Source organism: Parasteatoda tepidariorum, chromosome 2, assembly GCF_982258835.1.
Source record: "Parasteatoda tepidariorum strain Cologne lab strain chromosome 2, Ptep-v5.0, whole genome shotgun sequence".
Classification (NCBI taxonomy): Eukaryota; Metazoa; Arthropoda; class Arachnida; order Araneae; family Theridiidae; genus Parasteatoda; species Parasteatoda tepidariorum.
In genome coordinates, this window is record NC_141756.1 from 122,700,517 (window position 1) to 122,726,504 (window position 25,988).

At 27.9% G+C, this 25,988-nt stretch overlaps 1 protein-coding gene and 1 long non-coding RNA gene across 6 annotated transcripts in view; one reads left to right on the plus strand and one right to left on the minus strand.

The window, feature by feature from the left end:
- The window catches only part of LOC122270877 (uncharacterized), a 112,775-nt gene extending 99,268 nt beyond the window's left edge, over positions 1 to 13,507 (plus strand). The window contains exon 17 of the long non-coding RNA XR_015431784.1: positions 13,086 to 13,507. This is a non-coding gene — a long non-coding RNA (uncharacterized LOC122270877). The remainder of the gene's footprint in view (positions 1 to 13,085) is intronic.
- LOC147816139 (uncharacterized) overlaps positions 1 to 25,988 on the minus strand; it is a 58,039-nt gene that overhangs the window by 26,546 nt on the left and 5,505 nt on the right. For 4 of the 5 annotated variants that reach the window (XR_015431783.1, XM_087158253.1, XM_087158255.1 and 1 more), the window contains exon 4: positions 16,304 to 18,062. The gene's annotated coding sequence lies outside the window, so the exon portion shown is untranslated. Of the gene's footprint in view, positions 1 to 16,303; positions 18,063 to 25,988 lie in introns of those variants that run through there. The other variant, XR_015431781.1, reaches the window with a different exon arrangement.

Consider the following 25,988-nt stretch of genomic DNA (forward strand, 5'->3'; position numbering starts at 1 on the left):
AAAAACAAATAAAGCGGAAAAAATAATGCATAAAAATGTAAACGTGAAAATAAAACGCTTAAGAAAAGGAGAAGCGTAAATATAGGGCGTAAAAAAATAAAAACGTAAAATGTACGGTAAAGGATAGCGATATAAATAAAAGCAATGCGTAAAATAAAATATAAGAAAAGGAAACAAAAGTATAACATAAAGAGAAAAAAAACGTAAATTATAATAAGGAGTAAATTTAGTATTAAATAAACGTAGAAACGAGTAAATGTGGTGCTTAAAAACACGAAGAAATAAAATCAGCGCATAAAAATGTCAGCCATGTACAAGAAGAAAAAACGCTTCGAGTATAGTATAAAAGCTATGTCCAAAATACAATAAAATGTAAAATTAAGCATAACTTTTTATGCGCAAGAAAAATAAATGCGTGAAGTTAGGCGAAAAAATAACTCATAAAAAAATAAAATATAAAGTAAATATTGTGTTAATTAAATAAAAAGGAACAAATATAGCGGGGAAAATAATGCATAAAAAAGTAAACGTGAAAATAAAACGCTTTAGAAAAGGAGAAGCGTAAATATAGGGCGTAAAAACGTAAAATGTACGGTAAAGGATAGCGATATAAATAAAAGCAATGCGTAAAATTAATTATAAGAAAAGGAAGCAAAAGTATAACATAAAGAGAAAAAGAACGCAAATTATAATAAGGAGTAAATTTTGTATTAAATAAACGTAGAAACGAGTAAATATGGCGCATAAAAAAACGAAGAAATAAAATCAGCGCATAAAAATGTCAGCCATGTACACGAAGAAAAAATGCTTCGAGTAAACTATGTCCAAAATGCACTAAAATGTAAAATTAAACATAACTTTTTATGAGCAAGAAAAATAAATGCGTGAAGACAGGCGAAGAAATAACTGATAAAAAAAATAAAATTTAAAGTAGATATTGTGTTAATTAAGTAAAAAAAACTAATATAGCGGGAAAAATAATGCATCAAAAAGTAAACGTGAAAAAAAAAACGCTTAAGAAGCAGAGAAGCGTAATTATAGGGCGTAAAGAAAATAAAAACGTAAAATGTACGGTAAAGGATAGCGATATAAATAAAAGCAATGCGTAAAATCAATTATAAGAAAAGGAAACAAAAGTATAACATAAAGAAAAAAAAAACGTAAATTATAATAAGGAGTAAATTTAGTATTAAATAAACGTAGAAACGAGTAAATGTGGGGCATAAAAAAACGAAGAAATAAAATCAGCGCATAAAAATGTCAGCCATGTACAAGAAGAAAAAACGCTTCGAGTATAGTATAAAAGCTATGTCCAAAATACAATAAAATGTAAAATTAAACATAACTTTTTATGCGCAAGAAAAATAAATGCGTGAAGACAGGCGAAAAAATATCTCATAAAAAAAATAAAATATAAAGTAGATATTGTGTTAATTAAATAAAAAAAAACAAATATAGCGGGAAAAATAATGCATCAAAAAGTAAACGTGAAAAAAAAAAACGCTTAAGAAAAGGAGAAGCGTAAATATAGGGCGTAAAAACGTAAAATGTACGGTAAAGGATAGCGATATAAATAAAAGCAATGCGTAAAATTAAATATAAGAAAAGGAAGCAAAAGTATAACATAAAGAAAAAAAAACGCAAATTATAATAAGGAGTAAATTTTGTATTAAATAAACGTAGAAACGAGTAAATATGGCGCATAAAAAAACGAAGAAATGAAATCAGCGCATAAAAATGTCAGACATGTACAAGAAGAAAAAACGCTTCGAGTATAGTATAAAAGCTATGTCCAAAATACAATAAAATGTAAAATTAAACATAACTTTTCATGGGCAAGAAAAATAAATGCGTGAACACAGGCGAAGAAAAAACTCGTAAAAAAAAATAAAATGTAAAGTAGATATTGTGCTAATTAAATATCAAAAAAGCAAATGTAGCGAGAAAAATAAAGCATAAAAAAGTAAACGTGAAAATAAAACGCTTAAGAAAAGAAGAAGCGTAAATATAGGGCGTAAAAAAATAAAAACGTAAAATGTACGGTAAAGGATAGCGATATAAATAAAAGCAATGCGTAAAATTAAATATAAGAAAAGGAAACAAAAGTATAACATAAAGAGAAAAAAAACGTAAATTATAATAAGGAGTAAATTTGGTATTAAATAAACGTAGAAACGAGTAAATATGGCGCATGAAAAAACGAAGAAATAAAATCAGCGCATAAAAATGTCAGCCATGTACAAGAAGAAAAACGCTTCGAGTATAGTATAAAAGCTATGTCCAAAATACAATAAAATGTAAAATTAAGCATAACTTTTTATGCGCAAGAAAAATAAATGCGTGAAGTCAGGCGAAAAAATAACTCATAAAAAAATAAAATATAAAGTAAATATTGTGTTAATTAAATAAAGAGGAACAAATATAGCGGGAAAAATAATGCATCAAAAAGTAAACGTGAAAAAAAAAACGCTTAAGAAGCAGAGAAGCGTAAATATAGGGCGCAAAGAAAATAAAAACGTAAAATGTACGGTAAAGGATAGCGATATAAATAAAAGCAATGCGTAAAATCAATTATAAGAAAAGGAAACAAAAGTATAACATAAAGAAGAAAAAAACGTAAATTATAATAAGGAGTAAATTTAGTATTAAATAAACGTAGAAACGTGTAAATATGGCGCATAAAAAAGCGAAGAAATAAAATCAGCGCATAGAAATGTCAGCCATGTACAAGAGGAAAAAACGCTTCGAGTATAGTATAAAAGCTATGTCCAAAATACAATAAAATGTAAAATTAAACATAACTTTTTATGCGCAAGAAAAATAAATGCGTGAAGACAGGCGAAAAAATATCTCATAAAAAAAAAAAATATATAAAGTAGATATTGTGTTAATTAAATAAAAAAAAACAAATATAGCGGGAAAAATAATGCATCAAAAAGTAAACGTGAAAAAAAAAACGCTTAAGAAAAGGAGAAGCGTAAATATAGGGCGTAAAGAAAATAAAAACGTAAAATGTACGGTAAAGGATAGCGATATAAATAAAAGCAATGCGTAAAATTAAATATAAGAAAAGGAAACAAAAGTATAACATAAAGAAAAAAAAACGCAAATTATAATAAGAAGTAAATTTAGTATTAAATAAACGTAGAAACGAGTAAATATGGCACATAAAAAACGAAGAAATAAAATCAGCGCATAAAAATGTCAGCCATGTACAAGAAGAAAAAACGCTTCGAGTATAGTATAAAAGCTATGTCCAAAATACAATAAAATGTAAAATTAAGCATAACTTTTTACGCGCAAGAAAAATAAATGCGTGAAGTCAGGCGAAAAAACAACTCATAAAAAAATAAAATATAAAGTAAATATTGTGTTAATTAAATAAAAAGGAACAAATATAGCGGGAAAAATAGTGCATAAAAAAGTAAACGTGAAAATAAAACGCTTAAGAAAAGGAGAAGCGTAAATATAGGGCGCAAAAAAATTAAAAACGTAAAATGTACGGTAAAGGATAGCGATATAAATAAAAGCAATGCGTAAAATTAATTATAAGAAAAGGAAACAAAAGTATAACATAAAAAAAAAACGTAAATTATAATAAGGAGTAAATTTAGTATTAAATAAACGTAGAAACGAGTAAATGTGGCGCTTAAAAACACGAAGAAATAAAATCAGCGCATAAAAATGTCAGCCATGTACAAGAAGAACAAACGCTTCGAGTATAGTATAAAAGCTACGCCCAAAATACAATAAATGCGTGAAGACAGGCGAAAAAATAACTCATAAAAAAATAAAATATAAAGTAGATATTGTGTTAATTAAATAAATAAAAAAAAACAAATGTAGCGAGAAAAATAAAGCATAAAAAAGTAAACGTGAAAATAAAACGCTTAAGAAAAGGAGAAGCGTAAATATAGGGCGTAAAAAAAATAAAAACGTAAAATGTACGGTAAAGGATAGCGATATAAATAAAAGCAATGCGTAAAATCAATTATAAGAAAAGGAAACAAAAGTATAACATAAAGAAGAAAAAAACGTAAATTATAATAAGGAGTAAATTTAGTATTAAATAAACGTAGAAACGTGTAAATATGGCGCATAAAAAAGCGAAGAAATAAAATCAGCGCATAGAAATGTCAGCCATGTACAAGAGGAAAAAACGCTTCGAGTATAGTATAAAAGCTATGTCCAAAATACAATAAAATGTAAAATTAAACATAACTTTTTATGCGCAAGAAAAATAAATGCGTGAAGACAGGCGAAAAAATATATCATAAAAAAAATAAAATATAAAGTAGATATTGTGTTAATTAAATAAAAAAAAACAAATATAGCGGGAAAAATAATGCATCAAAAAGTAAACGTGAAAAAAAAAACGCTTAAGAAAAGGAGAAGCGTAAATATAGGGCGTAAAGAAAATAAAAACGTAAAATGTACGGTAAAGAATAGCGATGTAAATAAAAGCAATGCGTAAAATTAAATATAAGAAAAGGAAACAAAAGTATAACATAAAGAAAAAAAAACGCAAATTATAATAAGAAGTAAATTTAGTATTAAATAAACGTAGAAACGAGTAAATATGGCACATAAAAAACGAAGAAATAAAATCAGCGCATAAAAATGTCAGCCATGTACATGAAGAAAAAACGCCTCGAGTATAGTATAAAAGCTATGTCCAAAATACAATAAAATATAAAATTAAACATAACTTTTTACGCGCAAGAAATATAAATGCGTGAAGTCCGGCGAAAAAACAACTCATAAAAAAATAAAATATAAAGTAAATATTGTGTTAATTAAATAAAAAGGAACAAATATAGCGGGAAAAATAGTGCATAAAAAAGTAAACGTGAAAATAAAACGCTTAAGAAAAGGAGAAGCGTCAATATAGGGCGCAAAAAAATTAAAAACGTAAAATGTACGGTAAAGGATAGCGATATAAATAAAAGCAATGCGTAAAATCAATTATAAGAAAAGGAAACAAAAGTATAACATAAAGAAGAAAAAAACGTAAATTATAATAAGGAGTAAATTTAGTATTAAATAAACGTAGAAACGTGTAAATATGGCGCATAAAAAAGCGAAGAAATAAAATCAGCGCATAGAAATGTCAGCCATGTACAAGAGGAAAAAACGCTTCGAGTATAGTATAAAAGCTATGTCCAAAATACAATAAAATGTAAAATTAAACATAACTTTTTATGCGCAAGAAAAATAAATGCGTGAAGACAGGCGAAAAAATATATCATAAAAAAAATAAAATATAAAGTAGATATTGTGTTAATTAAATAAAAAAAAACAAATATAGCGGGAAAAATAATGCATCAAAAAGTAAACGTGAAAAAAAAAACGCTTAAGAAAAGGAGAAGCGTAAATATAGGGCGTAAAGAAAATAAAAACGTTAAATGTACGGTAAAGGATAGCGATATAAATAAAAGCAATGCGTAAAATTAATTATAAGAAAAGGAAACAAAAGTATAACACAAAGAAAAAAAAACGTAAATTATAATAAGGAGTAAATTTAGTATTAAATAAACGTAGAAACGAGTAAATGTGGCGCATAAAAAAACGAAGAAATAAAATCAGCGCATAAAAATGTCAGCCATGTACAAGAAGAACAAACGCTTCGAGTATAGTATAAAAGCTATGTCCAAAATACAATAAATGCGTGAAGACAGGCGAAAAAATAACTCATAAAAAAATAAAATATAAAGTAGATATTGTGTTAATTAAATAAATAAAAAAAACAAATAAAGCGGAAAAAATAATGCATAAAAATGTAAACGTGAAAATAAAACGCTTAAGAAAAGGAGAAGCGTAAATATAGGACGTAAAAAAATAAAAACGTAAAATGTACGGTAAAGGATAGCGATATAAATAAAAGCAATGCGTAAAATAAAATATAAGAAAAGGAAACAAAAGTATAACATAAAGAGAAAAAAAACGTAAATTATAATAAGGAGTAAATTTAGTATTAAATAAACGTAGAAACGAGTAAATGTGGTGCTTAAAAACACGAAGAAATAAAATCAGCGCATAAAAATGTCTGCCATGTACAAGAAGAAAAAACGCTTCGAGTATAGTATAAAAGCTATGTCCAAAATACAATAAAATGTAAAATTAAGCATAACTTTTTATGCGCAAGAAAAATAAATGCGTGAAGTCAGGCGAAAAAATAACTCATAAAAAAATAAAATATAAAGTAAATATTGTGTTAATTAAATAAAAAGGAACAAATATAGCGGGAAAAATAATGCATAAAAAAGTAAACGTGAAAATAAAACGCTTTAGAAAAGGAGAAGCGTAAATATAGGGCGTAAAAACGTAAAATGTACGGTAAAGGATAGCGATATAAATAAAAGCTATGCGTAAAATTAAATATAAGAAAAGGAAACAAAAGTATAACATAAAGAAAAAAAAACGCAAATTATAATGAGTAAATTTAGTATTAAATAAACGTAGAAACGAGTAAATGTGGCGCATAAAAAAACGAAGAAATAAAATCAGCGCATAAAAATGTCAGCCATGTACAAGAAGAAAAAACGCTTCGAGTATAGTATAAAAGCTATGTCCAAAATACAATAAAATGTAAAATTAAGCATAACTTTTTATGCGCAAGAAAAATAAATGCGTGAAGTTAGGCGAAAAAATAACTCATAAAAAAATAAAATATAAAGTAAATATTGTGTTAATTAAATAAAAAGGAACAAATATAGCGGGGAAAATAATGCATAAAAAAGTAAACGTGAAAATAAAACGCTTTAGAAAAGGAGAAGCGTAAATATAGGGCGTAAAAACGTAAAATGTACGGTAAAGGATAGCGATATAAATAAAAGCAATGCGTAAAATTAATTATAAGAAAAGGAAGCAAAAGTATAACATAAAGAGAAAAAAAACGCAAATTATAATAAGGAGTAAATTTTGTATTAAATAAACGTAGAAACGAGTAAATATGGTGCATAAAAAAACGAAGAAATAAAATCAGCGCATAAAAATGTCAGCCATGTACACGAAGAAAAAATGCTTCGAGTAAACTATGTCCAAAATGCACTAAAATGTAAAATTAAACATAACTTTTTATGCGCAAGAAAAATAAATGCGTGAAGACAGGCGAAGAAATAACTGATAAAAAAAATAAAATTTAAAGTAGATATTGTGTTAATTAAGTAAAAAAAACTAATATAGCGGGAAAAATAATGCATCAAAAAGTAAACGTGAAAAAAAAAACGCTTAAGAAGCAGAGAAGCGTAAATATAGGGCGTAAAGAAAATAAAAACGTAAAATGTACGGTAAAGGATAGCGATATAAATAAAAGCAATACGTAAAATTAAATATAAGAAAAGGAAACAAAAGTATAACATAAAGAGAAAAAAAACGTAAATTATAATAAGGAGTAAATTTGGTATTAAATAAACGTAGAAACGAGTAAATATGGTGCATGAAAAAACGAAGAAATAAAATCAGCGCATAAAAATGTCAGCCATGTACAAGAAGAAAAACGCTTCGAGTATAGTATAAAAGCTATGTCCAAAATACAATAAAATGTAAAATTAAACATAACTTTTTATGCGCAAGAAAAATAAATGCGTGAAGACAGGCGAAAAAATATCTCATAAAAAAAATAAAATATAAAGTAGATATTGTGTTAATTAAATAAAAAAAAACAAATATAGCGGGAAAAATAATGCATCAAAAAGTAAACGTGAAAAAAAAAAAACGCTTAAGAAAAGGAGAAGCGTAAATATAGGGCGTAAAAACGTAAAATGTACGGTAAAGGATAGCGATATAAATAAAAGCAATGCGTAAAATTAAATATAAGAAAAGGAAACAAAAGTATAACATAAAGAAAAAAAAACGCAAATTATAATAAGGAGTAAATTTTGTATTAAATAAACGTAGAAACGAGTAAATATGGCGCATAAAAAAACGAAGAAATGAAATCAGCGCATAAAAATGTCAGACATGTACAAGAAGAAAAAACGCTTCGAGTATAGTATAAAAGCTATGTCCAAAATACAATAAAATGTAAAATTAAACATAACTTTTCATGGGCAAGAAAAATAAATGCGTGAACACAGGCGAAGAAAAAACTCGTAAAAAAAAATAAAATGTAAAGTAGATATTGTGCTAATTAAATATCAAAAAAGCAAATGTAGCGAGAAAAATAAAGCATAAAAAAGTAAACGTGAAAATAAAACGCTTAAGAAAAGGAGAAGCGTAAATATAGTTCGTAAAAAAAATAAAAACGTAAAATGTACGGTAAAGGATAGCGATATAAATAAAAGCAATACGTAAAATTAAATATAAGAAAAGGAAACAAAAGTATAACATAAAGAGAAAAAAAACGTAAATTATAATAAGGAGTAAATTTGGTATTAAATAAACGTAGAAACGAGTAAATATGGTGCATGAAAAAACGAAGAAATAAAATCAGCGCATAAAAATGTCAGCCATGTACAAGAAGAAAAACGCTTCGAGTATAGTATAAAAGCTATGTCCAAAATACAATAAAATGTAAAATTAAGCATAACTTTTTATGCGCAAGAAAAATAAATGCGTGAAGTCAGGCGAAAAAATAACTCATAAAAAAATAAAATATAAAGTAAATATTGTGTTAATTAAATAAAGAGGAACAAATATAGCGGGAAAAATAATGCATCAAAAAGTAAACGTGAAAAAAAAAACGCTTAAGAAGCAGAGAAGCGTAAATATAGGGCGCAAAGAAAATAAAAATGTAAAATGTACGGTAAAGGATAGCGATATAAATAAAAGCAATGCGTAAAATCAATTATAAGAAAAGGAAACAAAAGTATAACATAAAGAAGAAAAAAACGTAAATTATAATAAGGAGTAAATTTAGTATTAAATAAACGTAGAAACGTGTAAATATGGCGCATAAAAAAGCGAAGAAATAAAATCAGCGCATAGAAATGCCAGCCATGTACAAGAGGAAAAAACGCTTCGAGTATAGTATAAAAGCTATGTCCAAAATACAATAAAATGTAAAATTAAACATAACTTTTTATGCGCAAGAAAAATAAATGCGTGAAGACAGGCGAAAAAATATCTCATAAAAAAAATAAAATATAAAGTAGATATTGTGTTAATTAAATAAAAAAAAAACAAATATAGCGGGAAAAATAATGCATCAAAAAGTAAACGTGAAAAAAAAAAACGCTTAAGAAAAGGAGAAGCGTAAATATAGGGCGTAAAGAAAATAAAAACGTAAAATGTACGGTAAAGAATAGCGATATAAATAAAAGCAATGCGTAAAATCAATAATAAGAAAAGGAAACAAAAGTATAACATAAAGAAAAAAAAACGTAAATTATAATAAGGAGAAAATTTAGTATTAAATAAACGTAGAAACGAGTAAATGTGGCGCATAAAAAAACGAAGAAATTTAATAAAAGTATAAATGTGGCGCATTAAAGTAAAAGCCATCCAGAAGTTATAGCAATGCGTAAAAGTAAAGTATCAAAAAACAAACCGCTTTAAGTAAAGAAGAAAAAAAACAATGTGTAAAGTACAATAAATTTTAAAAGTTAAACTTAACTTTTTATGTATAAAATAAAATAAATGCGTGAGGAAAGGCGAAAAAATAACGCTTAAGTAAAATTATATATGAAGTAGATAGTGTGTTAATTAAGTAAAAAACAAATTTTACGAGTAAAAATAGTGCATAAAAAAGTAACGTTTAAGAAGATCAGAAGCGTAAATGTAGCTTATAAAATGTACAGTAAAGTATAGCGTAAATGAATAAAAGTACTGCGCAAGAAAAGTAATCAAAAGCAATGCATTTAGAAAAGAAAGCGTAAATTTATTATTAGAATAAACGCCGAAACGAATAAATGTAGGCCCTAAAGTAACACATAAGAAAAGTAAAAGTCATGTAGAAGCAAAAAAAAACATACGTTTTAAGTAATGTATCAAAGCGACGTGCAAAATACAATTAATTGTAAAAGCTAAACAAAACGTTTTATGCGCAAGAAAAATAAATACGTAAGGAAAGACCAAAAATTAACGCATAAGAAAATTAAAAATAGCTCATAAGAAAAGAAAATATAAAGCAGATAGTGTGTAAATTAAGTAAAAAAAAAAAAACAAATTTAACGTATAAACATAATTCATAGAAAGTAAGCGTGAAAAATTAGCGCTTAAGAAGAGGAGAAACTTAAATCTAGTGCATAAAGGAGAAAAAAAAACATAAAATGTACAGTAAAGGATTGCGTAAACTAGTAAAGCAATGTTTCAAAGTATTGCATAAGAAAATGAAACAAAAGTAATTCACGAAGTAAAAAAACTTAAAATATAATAATGCGTAAATTTTATAATAGAATAAACGTAGAAACGAATAAATGCAGTGCACAAAAGTAACACGTAATAAAAGCAAATAAGTTAAAAACAATTCGTACAAAAGTAAAAATCATGTATAATGCTCGCAGAGTTTAGTGCGTTGTGGAAAATGCCCAGCAAGCATAATGAAAAAGTCATCTTTTAACTAATCATAAATTTTATTAAGCAAGAAAAACCATAACTTAACTTAAACATCATAAAGGAGAAACAATCCTCTCCATAACATGAGGTAACGAATTCAATAACATACAGTCATGAAAATTAAAAGAAACAAAACTCCAAATCCAATCTTGATTTGTTATATATATATACAAAGTAACACTTGCATAATGAGGGTACTTACACACTCAAAATTAATACTATGCAAATTCTGTCTTTAAACTATTTTTAAATGTTCGAACTCCCTCCTTCAGAGGTTTTTCGAACTCGTGATCTCTGACTCTTACTCGAACCTTGTTCATTGAAATCCATAGTCTTACATATAAGAAGAAGAAAAAACGTTTTAAGTTAATTATAAAAGCAACGTGCTAACTACACTAAAGTGTAAAAGTTAAACATAACTTTTTGGGTGTGAAAAATAAATGCGTGAGGAAAGGCGAAAAAATAAAATATAAGAAAAATAAAATATAATGTTGATAGTGTTTAAAAATTAAATTAAAAAAATGGACAAAAAGTAACACTTAGGACGAGAAGTGTAAATATGCGTCATAAAGGAAAAAAATTCTAGTAAAATGTAGAGTAAAGGATAGCGCAAATAATTAAAAGCAACACGTAAAAGTAATGAGAAAAGAAAACAATAATAATGCATAAAGAAAAAAACGCGTAAAATGAATTAACTCTTAAATTTAAAAGTAACTTAGAAGAAAAGTAAATGTTACGAATTTAATAAAAAATTAATTCGTATTAAATCATAACGCGTAAAAGTACGAGACACGTAAGGAAAGTAAATGCGTAACTATAAAGAAGAGTAACGCGCAAAATATAAAGTGTGGAGAAAAGAATAAAAAGGAGCAACGCTTAAAATTAAGGCATAATAAAGTAAAGAAAGTCAAGGCGTAAATGCAACTCTAAATAAAAAGAAACACATAAGATAAAATGCATACATAGATCTTGTAAAATAAGGCATAAAAATTAACGCTTGAAGAAGTATACGCGTATAAATAACACATAAAAAAAGTAAATTTAAACTTAAGAAAAGTCATGTGAAAGTATTTAATGTCTAAATGTAACGCATAAAGAAAAGTAATTCATAAAATTAAATAACACTTAAAGTAATGCGGAAGGAAAGTAAAAAATAATGCAGAAAAAACGTAACGCATGAAAAAAAAAGAATTCACAAAATTTTATAACATGCAACAAAGTTAAGTAATAACGTTTAAAAGTCGCGTAACAATGAAATGTATAATGTGTAAAAATAACTCATTCGCATAGAGAAAAGCAACGCGTAAAAAATCGTATATGAGAAATCGCGTAAAAGTAATTCATAAAGAAACATATCTCGTAAATTATAATGCATATTATAAGAAAAAAGTACCAAATAAAGAAAAATAATCCGTAAAATTAGATAACGCGTGAAAGCAAAGCGTAAAGAAATGAAAAGCTTAAAGAAATTGGAAAACTGAAAAGTTACGCATAAAAAATAAACAAGAAAAAAACTCATCGAAAAGTAAGAGTGTAAATGTAACGTATAAAATAAAAGAGAGGAAAAAATGTACAGTAAATGGTGATTAAAATAAGAAAAGTTAAGATAAGTAAGGAGTAAAAATTATAAGAGAAAGTAAAGTATTAAGAGAATTAGAGCCTAAAATATAAGGGGGACTGGAAAGTAACGTAGTTTTGGTGCATTTGATATTTATAATCAAGATTTTCTTTTTAATCAATAAAGTATTCACCCTCGTTAGCAACAAGCTTTCAATGTCGGATCGAAATGAAACGGATTGCTTTTTAAGACTAACGAATATTTAATGCCCCGAAACACTACTTTCCGGTCCGCCTAATATAAGGAATGTAACGAGTAAAAGTGACGTCTGAAAAATGAAAACGCATTGAAGTCAAGCATAAATGAAAGTAAAGCGTGAAACGAAGCAAATCTCGAAATTAAAAGTAATGTGCAAGAACAATAAAATAAGGAAACTCGTTAAAGTTACAAATATCAAAAGGAAAAAAAATAACGCATTATATAATTAAAAGTAACTCATTAGAAAAACAAAAGTAACTCTTAAGGTAAGTAAGGTGAACGGAAAAGTAATACATAAAAGTCAATAGCGCATGAAAGTAAGTGTAGTGCGTTATAGTAATGCATAAGAAAATCATACTCTAATAGTAACACAGAAGAAAAATTAAAAAAGTAAACGCGAAAAATATAAAACTTAAAAGTAGAGATTAACTAGGTACCGCTAAATGAAAAGTAACAAGTAAAATATAGAACAAAGGATTAAATGTTAGGTTTAAAAACATGAAAATGCAACGCATAAGGAAAAAATATATCTAATTAAATTTGGTGAATAATTAGTTAAACAAACAAAAATCGTTAGATCTTTGAACAAGCGTAATAATGCTCTTCACTACATTCAGTCGGACAAAAAATAATAATAATAAAGTACGAATTTACATCTCTTTAATAAGAATTGTTTTAGTTTTAAAAAAAAAACATTTCGAACTGATAGTTTAACAGTAAAATTTGTAAGAGCATGTTATAAAGAGGTTAAATAGTGCACTTTTCATTACAGGATCTTAAAAGATATCGATTTGTAGAAGTGATTGTTAAAATCGATAAGTCGCAGAACTATTTGGAAGATTATAGTACATTATGATTCAGCTTATACCATCCTCGGCGTGTTCGTTACAGTCTCCATCGTACTTTAAATTGGCTCCTATGCAAGTATTCCTATTTATGCAAGAACAATTTAAGATCTTCGAGAAACTGAAAGGATTTCCAAGTGTTACGATGGCGAACAATTCAAGTCACTGGACAGATTTGAGCGAGTAAGTTTCGTTGAAAGAAGACTATTTTTGATGAAGTAATCGCATATCTTTCGTGTATACATAAAAAGGACTGAAATATGTTAAGTCTGCTAAGTTATCTTATTTAAATGTAAATTTATTTTTCAAATATTTTACAGCTGATTCTTGCAAATGTAATTAAAATGTATGGCGTCTGTGTATCTTTCTTTACCCCCAAAAGCATGAAATAAGGTTCTAAAAATAAGAGTAAAACGCAAATGTTATATTCTTGAAACTAAAATACAATTGAAAATTCATATCGTAAACTTTTAACTGAATCTTAATTTTTTCGAAATCTCAGTTAATTGCTTTATAAAGTAAAATTTACATAATTTTTGTAAGATAGAATTCAATTGAATTACACTTTCTCATTTTGTTGCTTTATTACAAGTAAACATGCTTAGTTAGATAAGAGATGAGAATATTTACCCCGTCCTGCCCCAATTCAGGGTATACGGGTAACTGCTAATTAAAACCAAGTAAAGAACATAAAGTGCATAAAATACAAAAGTCATATGACAACAGCTCGTAAACTTTGCGGGCGAACAAAATTAGCCATCTACAATTAGTCAAAATATTATATCTTTAAGAAAACATGGCAAATATATCTGGCATGTATGTCATGAATATTCCAGTTCAACAGATCCTAAAGTATGGATTAAAAGCACAATTCAATTTAAAGCACCAGCAATATTAGAAGCAAATTAAAATATAAATTGCCATTCTAGGTCAACAGACCCTTATATTGAGGCAATCAAATGGCATAAAATTAAAAAAAAATTGGCTTAGTTAGAAAAGAGAGATACTATTTCAGTCATTGTGTAATTACATCTGAGCGTTGGTTACAAATTCACTTATTGCAAAGTAAAAAGTAGCACTCTAAACAGGCAATTAGTTTGGTAAATACTAATATACTAGTAAGTGCTTGTACAAACTGTATAATAATTATTAGAAAATTATGGTTCCTGTAAACAAAAGTGAAACAGTAAGACACAAGCTAAACAGACTTAAGTGAAGTAAAAATAAAACATAAAACGCCTAAACATAAAACTCGTGAATTAGCGAGAGAATAAAGATAAGTAAAGCGTAATATATAATATCGGGCAAAACTAAAAGAAGCTTATAAAAAGTAATTAATGAATGGGATAAGTGAAAACACACATAATAAGAATAAACACGTAAATTAAAAATATTAATGCTCAAAATAAAATCTGTAATGGAGACGCATGAGTAAAATTAAAAGGAAGGGCAAGCGCAAGTACAACATCATGTATAAAGTACTGGTAAGATAAGAAATTAAATGCGTGTAACAAGTAAAAGCAAAGCATGAAAGAGTAAACGAATATATAGCCATTTTTTGTCTATTGATATATAAAAGTTTTTTTGTAAAGCGAAGCATCTCATTTAACGCGTGAAGTCTATCCTTTAAAATAAAAATCGCCGAAAGTAAAAAATGTCATAGAATTATATTGTAGCATCTTGACAATTAACACGTAATCATGTAAATGTAAGGCATAGAGAAAAAATATCTTTTAAAATAAGCTACGAATATTTTCATGCTTCAATTTACACCCAACTAATGCATAAAAAAGTAGGGCAAAAATGTAACTCGCAATATAAGAAAAGCTTAGCAGTAACGCATGAGATGCGTACACTCTTGAAAGAAAAGTAAGGCACAAACGAATAATACAACTTATGATTTTTTTTAAATGCAAGACTGTAGTAAATTTGTAAAAACAAACTCAAAGAAAAGTAACTCCTAAAATTATGCATAAGTAAAGCATACGAAAAAAGTAGCGCATGAAAAAATTTGATGTAATTCATAAGAATAAATTCGGAAAATATAAAACGTAACGCATAAGATAAGTATCGCTTAAGAATAATTAACAGATAGCATAACAAAGCGCGAGAAAATGCGATTATACTTAAAAGTAAAGTATGCATTATTTCTTTTGCGCCGCAATTTGCTTAACATTAATTTTCTGACTTAATTTACTCTATTTTTACTCTATCTTTTACTTAATTGTACTTGAAAAAAATTGTTCAATCTTCCTGTCTGACCTAATTTTTATGTTTTGCCTAAATATGAAATATGTTTAATTTGTAAAATATTACATTTCTTACACAAATTTCATTTATTTATATAGCTTATGGTTTTATTGTTTATCCATCATACTTGTTTCTATTTTTAACTCCTTGAGTTTTCTTGTTATTATGTGTTTATAGTAAGGCTTTTAAATCAAAGTCGAAACAACTTCTTAAAATCCTAAATCAAAACTATTTGTGAAGTTTTGACAGATTTGTTTTAATTTTAAGCCCGTGCATTAAATTTAATAAAACAAAAACAAATAAGAAGTAAATTAAAAAAATATAAATAAATGACTGGATAAAATAAAAACTTCGTTGTCATTAGAAAGGAACATATCATCTCTTAAATAATTCGAGTATTAATAAATTATTTAAAAATAAACAATTTTTTTAATTTAAGAGGTAAAAGACTTTTTTGATTTGTTTAAAAGGTAATTTTGACCCATCATTTGCATATGAAACTATTTAATATCTATTTCTAAGGATCGTAACTCCTTCTTATTTCAATTTAAAATTGCACAAATGTTACTTTTAGTGCTTTTATATGATATGCTGCAGTTTCAAATAGTACCTAAAAAATGACTGAAATTGTCAATTCATAACACAATTAACTAATACTTTTGAATATGAATTTAAATAACTCCACACTATCTCATTTCATGCTCGTATTATTTAGAGCAGACAGTTGCGTGTGGGTGTGTGGATGATGTAAGTAAAAAAGGCATACAAAAAAATCCAATTTAATTTACGTTCATGCCCTCGATATTATATTTTTAAACTCCTAGAAAAAAATTAAGTAAAAAAGGTATACAAATTAATTGTCGCAAACAAATTAATATTAAGTAAGAACGAAACAAAAAAGATATCGAAATATGCTGAATCACTAATGAGACAGGCGGGTGAAAGACATCCAAATCAATTTATTTAAATAGTAAAACTAGAAGGTGATTCGGAAATCTATCCGGCTTTAATTTTTTCTTCTGTCTCAAAATTTATCAGGGGCAATTCGTAAGAGTTCAATATGGGCTATGTTTTTTCATTGATTTAATATTTATCATTAACAGATATTTGTCTTTTAAAGCATTTCATTCTAAAATAAAAATAATTATTCTATAATTGTAATTATCTTAAACTAATTGATATAAAGCTTTAGTGCGTTCCATTGATATATTGAATGCTTGTTTTAGCTGAATGCCCGGCGCCAGGGCTCGAAAAACCACCCGTCCTCGGCGGTCAAAAATTCCCAGCGGACAACAAATTTCTCAAATCCGACGTCCGCGCGGACGGCCATTTTCCCTGTTAATGTTCATGATACATTTTCAATTTTTGTTATCTTACAATCTTTTTTGAAGCAGTAGATAAAGAAAATTTTTCTCAAGAATGGGTGTCATTAAAACTTAAGATACATAACACCGTTAAATACCAGAAAACTTCAGCCCTCCGAACCCAAGCTATTTATAAAGACCTAATGCAGCAAAATGACCGACAATACTGCGCATGGTGGAATTGATAAACAAGAAGCGTTAAACGCAATTATGAAAATCTACCTAATGGAAAACCGTTTCAGATTTCTGTGCAGAAACCTCTGTAAATCATTGGCTTGTTTGTGAAACTGGCAAACGTCATATTTGATTCATTTAAATAACGCAGCACCCTCGGATAAATTGACATTCCAGATAACTTGATCTTTGTCATTTAAATTATTTCATAAAAGAAATACTAGGTAACTATTAGTAACCCAGTATTTCTTTTATTACTGTATAATGTAATCCCAGTAACTATTAATTCATTGTGCAATTTATATAAATGTTTGTAATAAATAAGAGAAAATTATATTTTTTATTTATTTAGAAGCGACGTGTTAGTTTCAAAGGAGGACGGGTAAAATTTCTGAGTTTGTTCGAGCCCTGGTTTCGATAAACTATGCTTTAATGCAATTCCAATAAAGCATGTACATTGAGGAATATGTAAAACAGTTTGAAATATCCCATTAGGATTAATATTAGACTTCTAAAGCATTGTTTTGCAATTAGCAGTCGAATGTGTGTGGGCTGCTGTTGTTTTTGATCAAGGCTGTGTAGCAACAGCGTAAGGAAAGCAAGGTCACAGTCACAAATAGCAAGTCAACCTGTTCACAGTGTTCCATCTGTCAAAGAAGGAGTGTTCATATCAAAGTGGGCATTTCTGTTGAGGTATGTGTGTTCAAAAGTCACCAATGTACAGCTAGGCTACTGACAGTGTCAACTGTTATCTATCCAAAGGTACCTCCAGATAGAATCGAGTTAACATGTCTTATATACAAGTAAATTGGAATTTAATAATTCTAATGGTAGCTAAACTACACCAGATAATAAAACTTGTAATAAAAGGATATGTCTATAGTCATATGGGTATGTATATACGTTATGGATAGTCATATAGGTTATGGATATAGTCATATTAAAACAAAATTTTCTAAGAAGGGGTAAATAAAGTTTACCGCCAGAAAACTTGCAAGCCGTAATTCTCCAAGCAACTGTTTTCGATGAACATACTAAAGTTTTGACTAAGCTTCTACATTCTGCTATGTTATAATTAGCTGCCTGAGAAGCAGGAAAACCAAATTTTGCCTGAAACTAAAAAAAACTATTAGAAAATATATTCATTTAAAACAATGAAACATTTCACTAATATTAAAAAAAAATTACTAACAAAATAACAATTTTCTTAATAGTTAATAAATAATGATTTAATGAAATATACAGAAACATTCATGTGTTTGTGCGACTACAGCACTTTCAACACCTTAATGATAGACTTTTTTTGCATACCTGTTTCCTTATTTAGAATGAATAAAAATATAAGTTTCTAAATGCATTCTTTAAATCTATTGCAACAGTTTTCAAAAAACTATTAAGAAATTAGTCTTATAGAAGATATACTTTGAAATACTTTGACTTTCATTTTATTTAAACTTATACCTACTTATTAACCTGAAACTTATGAGCCCTGTCAAGACATATATGGATGGGTACACATACAAATAATGTCAAGGAACAAAAATTAATAAAATATTCTTAAAGTTGATTGTAAAATTATTATTGATGGTGTAAAATGTTTTACACACAATGTATAAAATATTATATGTTAAAAATTAGGAAGAAAAAGAAACTAAAAATATTTAAGCCTGCTTTTTTAAATACTGTTGTTTCAAAATTCTAGCGTAGAAACTTTTGTTTGAATGCACAGTGAAAAATTATTGATTCTGATATTAATGAAAAAAAATATTACAAATACACAGATATGGGGATTTTATACATTAATTATATTCAAGGTTCCAAGTCATTTATAGGATTAAAACACAGATTTTCAAGATTAGAAATCATGAAATTTCAAGATTATATTTCTTTAGAAATATATATATATATATTTTTTATTAAAACTAATTTTTTAATTAGAAATATGCCTAATATTAAATTTTGTAAATGTATTTTATTTCCCTAGAAGGGTTTTACATAAATATAAATTATAAACAAAAGCAATATTTTGCATAAAAACTGGAAACTGAAAAGCTCAATGAAACATAATTTATTAATAGAGTCATATCAATGATACAGTCTGCTATCAAACTTCTTACTAATGATTAAAAATCAACATTTATTTATACAGAAAACTTAATTTTAAAGAACTTTTTTATTATTGATCTGGATTTATAGTTATATTTAAGAAAAAATTTAAAACCATAAATTGTTAAACCAAGTATTTTTTATAAATTAACATTCTAATTTCAATGTTCTAAAAAGATTCAACTATGTTACAGTAAAATTTTATCAAAAAGAATTTAATAAATAAAAGTAATAGATATTGGACTTATTTATTTTGAAATTCATTGGCTACATATTGTTACTGCAAATTTTGAAATTGGTTATCTACACTCAAGTGAGTATTTACACTCAAGGTTTGCAAAATTTTTTTTTTAGATTTTGGCCAAACAGTGCATCATTCCCCCGACTCTTTTCTCCCTAAATAAAATTCCCAGCCATTTCTAGGTCTTCCTTATCCAGTGAAAACCCTGATATTTTAAAGAACAAAAGCACATGCAAGCATGTGATGCTTGACTTCGGTGATCTACTGGGAACCGAGTCATAACGCTCAGTCCATAGCAGGACTATTGGAAAATGCAGATCTGATTTTGCCTCATTTTTTTATTTATTTTGCTACAGAAACAATTATAAAAAGATAACACAAATTAATACTTTAATTTCGATAATTCAAAAATTCAACAATGTTACTACAGAATTTTAACAACAAAAAAATAAAAACAAATAGTGAACTTATTTACTTTGAACCTTATAGGCTATTTAGTGCTATAGTCCAATTTGAAATAGATTGTTTAGTTTCTAGGTTTGCTGAACGATTTTTCCAGGTTCTAACCTAAGATTGTATTTTTTCCATCTTTTATTTTTCTTTAAATAAAATTCCCAGACAATTAACGGTTTTTCTTAGTCTATAAGATTTTTGATATTTTAAAGAATAAAAGCATATGGAAGTACAATTAAGCAAGAGTCCACTATATGTTGTCTCACATGATGCACAAGATCATCTAAAGTACTATAAGCAAGAGGCCTAAAAATATTCAAGATTCTTACATTAAAATAAGTAATACTACAGTCAGAAAAGGCAATCAAAGAGCTGTGAAACATAAAACATTTAACAAAAATTATAATTTAGAATATATTTTCTAAGCCTCATAATAAACCAAAGAAAAAATCAGAACAAATTTCAAAAAAAAAAAAAAAAAACAAGATATATTTTGGAACAGTATACATTGTTAAACTAATTTTAAAAAAAAAAGCAAATGACAAAGTAAAAAGGCATATTTTGTTCTACTAAAACAAAGTTTATTAAATGTTACTAAATGTTGGTTCTTAAAAATTTAAATAAAGTTAGAGTAGAATCAATTAATGCGTAGGCAAAATTACTGAGATACGAAATACACTATTTTGCAAAAAGAAAGGAGAGAAGAAAAAAAACTTATATTACAATACAAAAATTGTCATTCTATAAACCTTTTCTTTTTCTAAGTAGTTTATTATTATTTTAAACAAAATGAGATAATTCAAAAAGCAACTAAAATCTAAGTGCTTCTATTAGCCCACAGACCACACAATAAAAGATCTTTAATCTATGTAGTTGATAAACGGTCTCTGAATTGGAACTATTAAATTTTTACTAGCATTATCAATTTATATTAAAATAATAAATAACAAAAAATGTTTGAAAACCAAAATCTCTTCATTCTACAAATCAAATCTTTTAAAGTTCATGCTTGTAGAAAATGGCAGGATCAGAAAATACACGAAAATCGGGAATATTAGATCAAAAAGTTAAAAGCAAGATCACATTTTCTTTACCACGTCAATCTGGAATATCAGGACAATTGTGAACTCTAAGGTTTTTCAGGACAAGAAACATTGATGATGTTTTTGTGTCTCACTGAATTATCACATTCAGTTTAAAACAATTCGATAGGAAAATAAAAAAGTTTGTACAAAGAAATTTATTTCAGATAACTTGAAATACAAAATTTAAAGCAGAGGCTTAGAAGATTATAAAATTAGATGCCAAGTAAGCATAACAGAACACTTAATTAAGAATAATATATTTGACAAATTAGCATTTAGAGGATACTTTGAGAATTGCAATAAAACACAATTCATTAAATATTGGCATGTTAAGTAAAGCAAAAACAGAGTTTAAAAAGTCACATAATCTTTTTAATTAAACTTTTTTGTAATTTTTTCACGCTGTTATATTGTAGATATTTTTAGCATCACTGCATATTTTGATTTATCCATTTCAGACAGCAGTAAATAGATAAAATAAACTGATTATACCTTAATTTAATCTAAATTTTTAACAAAACACAAGTATGCTCGAATTAGAAACTTAAGCAGCTATATTAAAATTAATTATCTCCCTCTTGCAATTGAATTTCTAACTATATAGAAAACTGTAACTTCTCTTGAAAGAAGGGTTAATATAAATTACACATTTTTATACATTCTAAAATATATGCTTTACAATGAAAAACTGTTAAAAATACTTTCACCGTAAACTTATTTTAGAGTAAATAGGTGGAAAAAGTATTTGATTCCCACTTTGGGGAAATCCTCAAAATTTAAAAATAATATTTAGAGGTTCACATTTTTAATATGTCTTCTAATTAAACGAATGAAACCAAAACTTATCAGCTATAAAGAAGGATCTTAATATAAATCCGTCCAATTCTGCCCCATTTAAACATATTTATTTAACATTTCTCAATATAATATTTATTTATTATATGTGCTTGGAAGAAAAACATTGATTCTAAATTATGAAAATAAGCTTATATTAACAATCGGAAGAATTAAAAAAAAGGAAAGGAACTAGAGAATATTGAGAAAGAATATCTTTTGGCGAAAAACAGCCAATTTTGTAGCTACCCTTTTAAACTAGTCTTTTTGAAATGTACTTCCTACTTTCTTTCTCCTCCCATGACGAATTTTGGTGAGGAGGAGAGTCACTGATTGAAGGGGGTAGAAAATTTTGCGCAGTTTAGGCCGACCCAAAGTGAACAGGCTACTTGACAACTCTGTGGGTGGTAACTACGAAAGTGGGGATATTTTCATCAGTGGAAAAAGCGTTTTATTGCTTATTATTTATTGATTATTAGATTTTGAAAAGCATCCGACTACGGAAAAAAGAAAAAATAATCTGAATAAATCTCTGAATAAAACTTTAAAAAAAGAAGAAAAAAGTGGGATCTAGGGGCCCTCTTGAGTTATAAATAATAAATGAGTTACAATTAAAAAAGAAAAAAAAAATACAATGTGACTTTAGACTTTTCGGGGGCCCCATCAGAACTCGAGGCACTGGGCCCATCCTTAAAAACGGCTCTGATTTGATGTCACCCTCTCGTACCATTACGAATGAGTCCTAGAACATGAATTACCGAACTTAAGATTAAAATTTATTCCGGTGGGTCTATTTATTTTTTTGCGCACTGTACATTCATTTGAAGTATATGTCAATATTGCTGATAATAGCAAAATAATTTTTCATTTTTATACAGAAAGGTAATTTAGCTGGTGGTTATCCATATACATATGCTTTGATAATTTTAAGGATTATGATTGAAAGAGAAAAATACGGTGATATTATGTTCACTTTCAATATTAATATCAGATATAAATATATAAAAACGTCTTTCCTTTTGTCCTCTTTTGTTAATTTCATAATAATTGCATAGTAATAGCGTCAAAATAATAGCTCAATGATAATGATGATAGTATCTCAATCTCGTCATATCTCAAGAACGTTTTGCGTTTTGATTGAATCGAAAAATTTTCATACAATTGCAAAAATTCGTTTTTCCAAAGATAATGCCATGCAAAAAATATAGTTATAAATAGTTATAAAATATTTAATATTTTTTATATTTTTATTTATAATATGCGTTGGAAAAATTCTGAATCCCCATTTTTGAAATCCCCGTGTAGTAAATGGATACTGATGATGCACGTTAAATATGTCGAGTCGCAAAGTCCTCCAGGTTCCCATAAAAAATCAATACCTATGGGGGTACTTATGCAGGAGTTTCCTTGTCTTCTGTATTGGGTTCAAAATTACAAGGCTACGGAGTTGAACATTAGTAATCGTAAACCCGAGGGTCGGTTACTCAACGACGGATAAAATAAAAATATATACAAATTTTTATGGAAGGTAATTTTAAATTGTAAAATACAAAATTTGAATGAAATCGGTTGAATAATTCGAAATAAATAAAATTTTAAGCAAACTGACTTTTTTAAAATTTGATAACTCATAAACTAATTGATCGATTGCACTGAAGGTTTGTATTTTGAAATTAAAAGGATGTAAAAATATGTAGAACATACAATTCAATATATTTTACTACTAACTATTTAATAAACAAATAACAAATAATTATTTAAAATTAATTTTACTTAAAAATTTGTGTGTAAAATGTTTTTCGTTATTTTATGCAAAATTTTTTCAATACACTCAAAAAGTTCTCGAGATAATAGGCTATAATAGAAGAGTGAAGTTAAAATTAAAGGACCCAAACTTTCCAACTCTGCCGTATCTTACTTCAGACCATATCTTCCAGATTGCGGCTGTTTCCTCATTTTGAAAATTAAACTATAGACAACCTTGGAAGTTTATCCAGAACAGAATGCGCTTTTCTGGTCATTTTCGTAACTTAAAATTGACTCTTTGTATGCGAAAATATGATTAAATCAAAAGTTAATCAAGGTGTTCCCTTTTTCCATTTCATACACTCTACACAAAATAAGTCAATGAGAATCTGTTGATTAATATATATTTAAAGATATTGAATACGAACAGTTTAATTGTTTTTCTGTATCAATCAACAATCTTTTTACTACTAAGAGAATGATAAAAAATAATAATAAATTTAAAAAAATTTGTTTCTTTTTTTCCGACTGCATATTTATTGCGTTGATTAAAATATAAACCTTGAATCCGAATAAGTAAATGATTTTCCTCATTTAAAAGTATAAAAAAAATTGGAAATTTTTTTTTCGTATACTTTCATTTTACTTGAAAATTTCAAAAAACAATTATGTGATCCCATAAACCATTGATAAACACATAACATCAAAAAAGAATTTGTAAAGAAGGGGACCTGCGTCTCTTTCTGTCCCCAGGCTTTTGTTCCAAGAAAATGAAAATGTGTTTGTGGGAAAGGATTTCTAAGGGACTTCGAAAAGTCGCCAATTTCAACCATGTCTAATCGCATCCGGTCTCTAGTTTAACAATGTATGAGCAAAGTTACAAGTAGTGCAGTGAAACTACAATTACATAGAATTTACAATATATTTTACTAATTTTTGTTACTAATTCTTAAAAATAAAAAATTAACTACAAAAATTTTTATTAGGCATTTTTTTATATTATTTAGAAAAAAATGTGACCAGACTATTTTCCCGACGAGACTCTAAATTTTTCCCGATGGGTGGGGCTGGCCATGACCGACGGGGGTGCAATTGCCTCCCCTGACCCCCTACTGGCGCCGCCCTTGATGTAAATCTTTTGAAACATCAATATCTTTTTATTAAAAAAGGGGGGTTGTTTCTTCAAAATAAATAAATGTGGAGGCACAAGCTTTCATTATTATTGATTTCGAAGCCTGCATTAAATGTAGTAAACCAAAGCAGATATAACTATTTATCAGTACCATAATCCTTGAAGGTTTATTATTATTAAATAGAAGAGAGCGAGAAAGCCATTAGCTTGCCAAAGACGATGACGCTTCCCCAATGATGAAATTAACAAGAGAAATAAAATTTTCTTTCGCAAGGCAAAATGTAAAAAAAAAATTTTAATGTTCCCGGTGATCAACAGAAATTAGAGAGATTTTTCGGTTACATTTCAGAGGGTATGAAATGGAGCATGAAACTGAATAAAACTAAACTAAAAGTAGCGGAGTTGCACATGAGAATACAAGAATCCCTCCCACCGCATCCAGCTCAGTATACGCAACTATATCATCAAATATGAAAAAATGATAGGCGCTTTCATTCCTTACGGACTGACGGAAGGCCGAAAAGGATTGTGGTTGAATGAATTTTATTTAATTTTATAACCGTCGTTGAACAGCCGACCCAATTATTGGGTTTACGACTAATAATTTTGAACCTAATCCAAAACAAGGGAGCTCCTGGATCAAGTACTAGGGAGAAATCTGCATTCAAGGACTTTTTTGATGGAACAAACCCGCACTTGCGCTACATGGTGAGGAAAACCACGAGAACCTCCCACTATTAGCTTGACTGCAAGGGGACTCTAACCCATGATCCGTCTACCACTGAGGATATTTTACATCAGAACTGCGGTCGGTGCGAGCCAGATGGGGAATTCATATCGACCAGCCACAGATGGGATTCGAACCCGGTTTACCTCATTGGAAGGCGAACGCTCTATCCCCTGAATCACCACGGCTCTGGTTGAATGAATTGTGAAAAAGTTGAAAAGAACAGTGTGAAAATCACGCGAAAATCGACATGGTAAAGAAAAAATATCCAGCACCGACCACAGTTCTGATGTAAAATATCCTCAGTGGTAGACGGATCATAGGTCAGAGTCCCCTTGCTGATAGGCTGACCGTGGGACGTTTTCATGGTTTTCCTCACCATGTAGCGCAAATGCGGGTTAGTTCCATTAAAATGTTCTCCACGAAGGCATATTTCTCCCGATACTCCATCCAGGAGTTCCTCTGGATTGGGTTCATACATACAAGGTCACGGCGTTGAGCATTAGTAGCCGTAAAACCTACATTGGGTCGACTGTTAGACGAGGGTAATAAAATAACCCTCCATCCCCTTGTTAGTAGCAATAAGCAAATCACAAAACATTCGCTCTCTGCGGTACTCTCATATTATTTCACCGATCACAAACCAAATATTTAGTTTCGCAGACAATGCAACAGTTTTTTTTATCGTTGATGCATTTCATTGTGATGGATCAGAGAT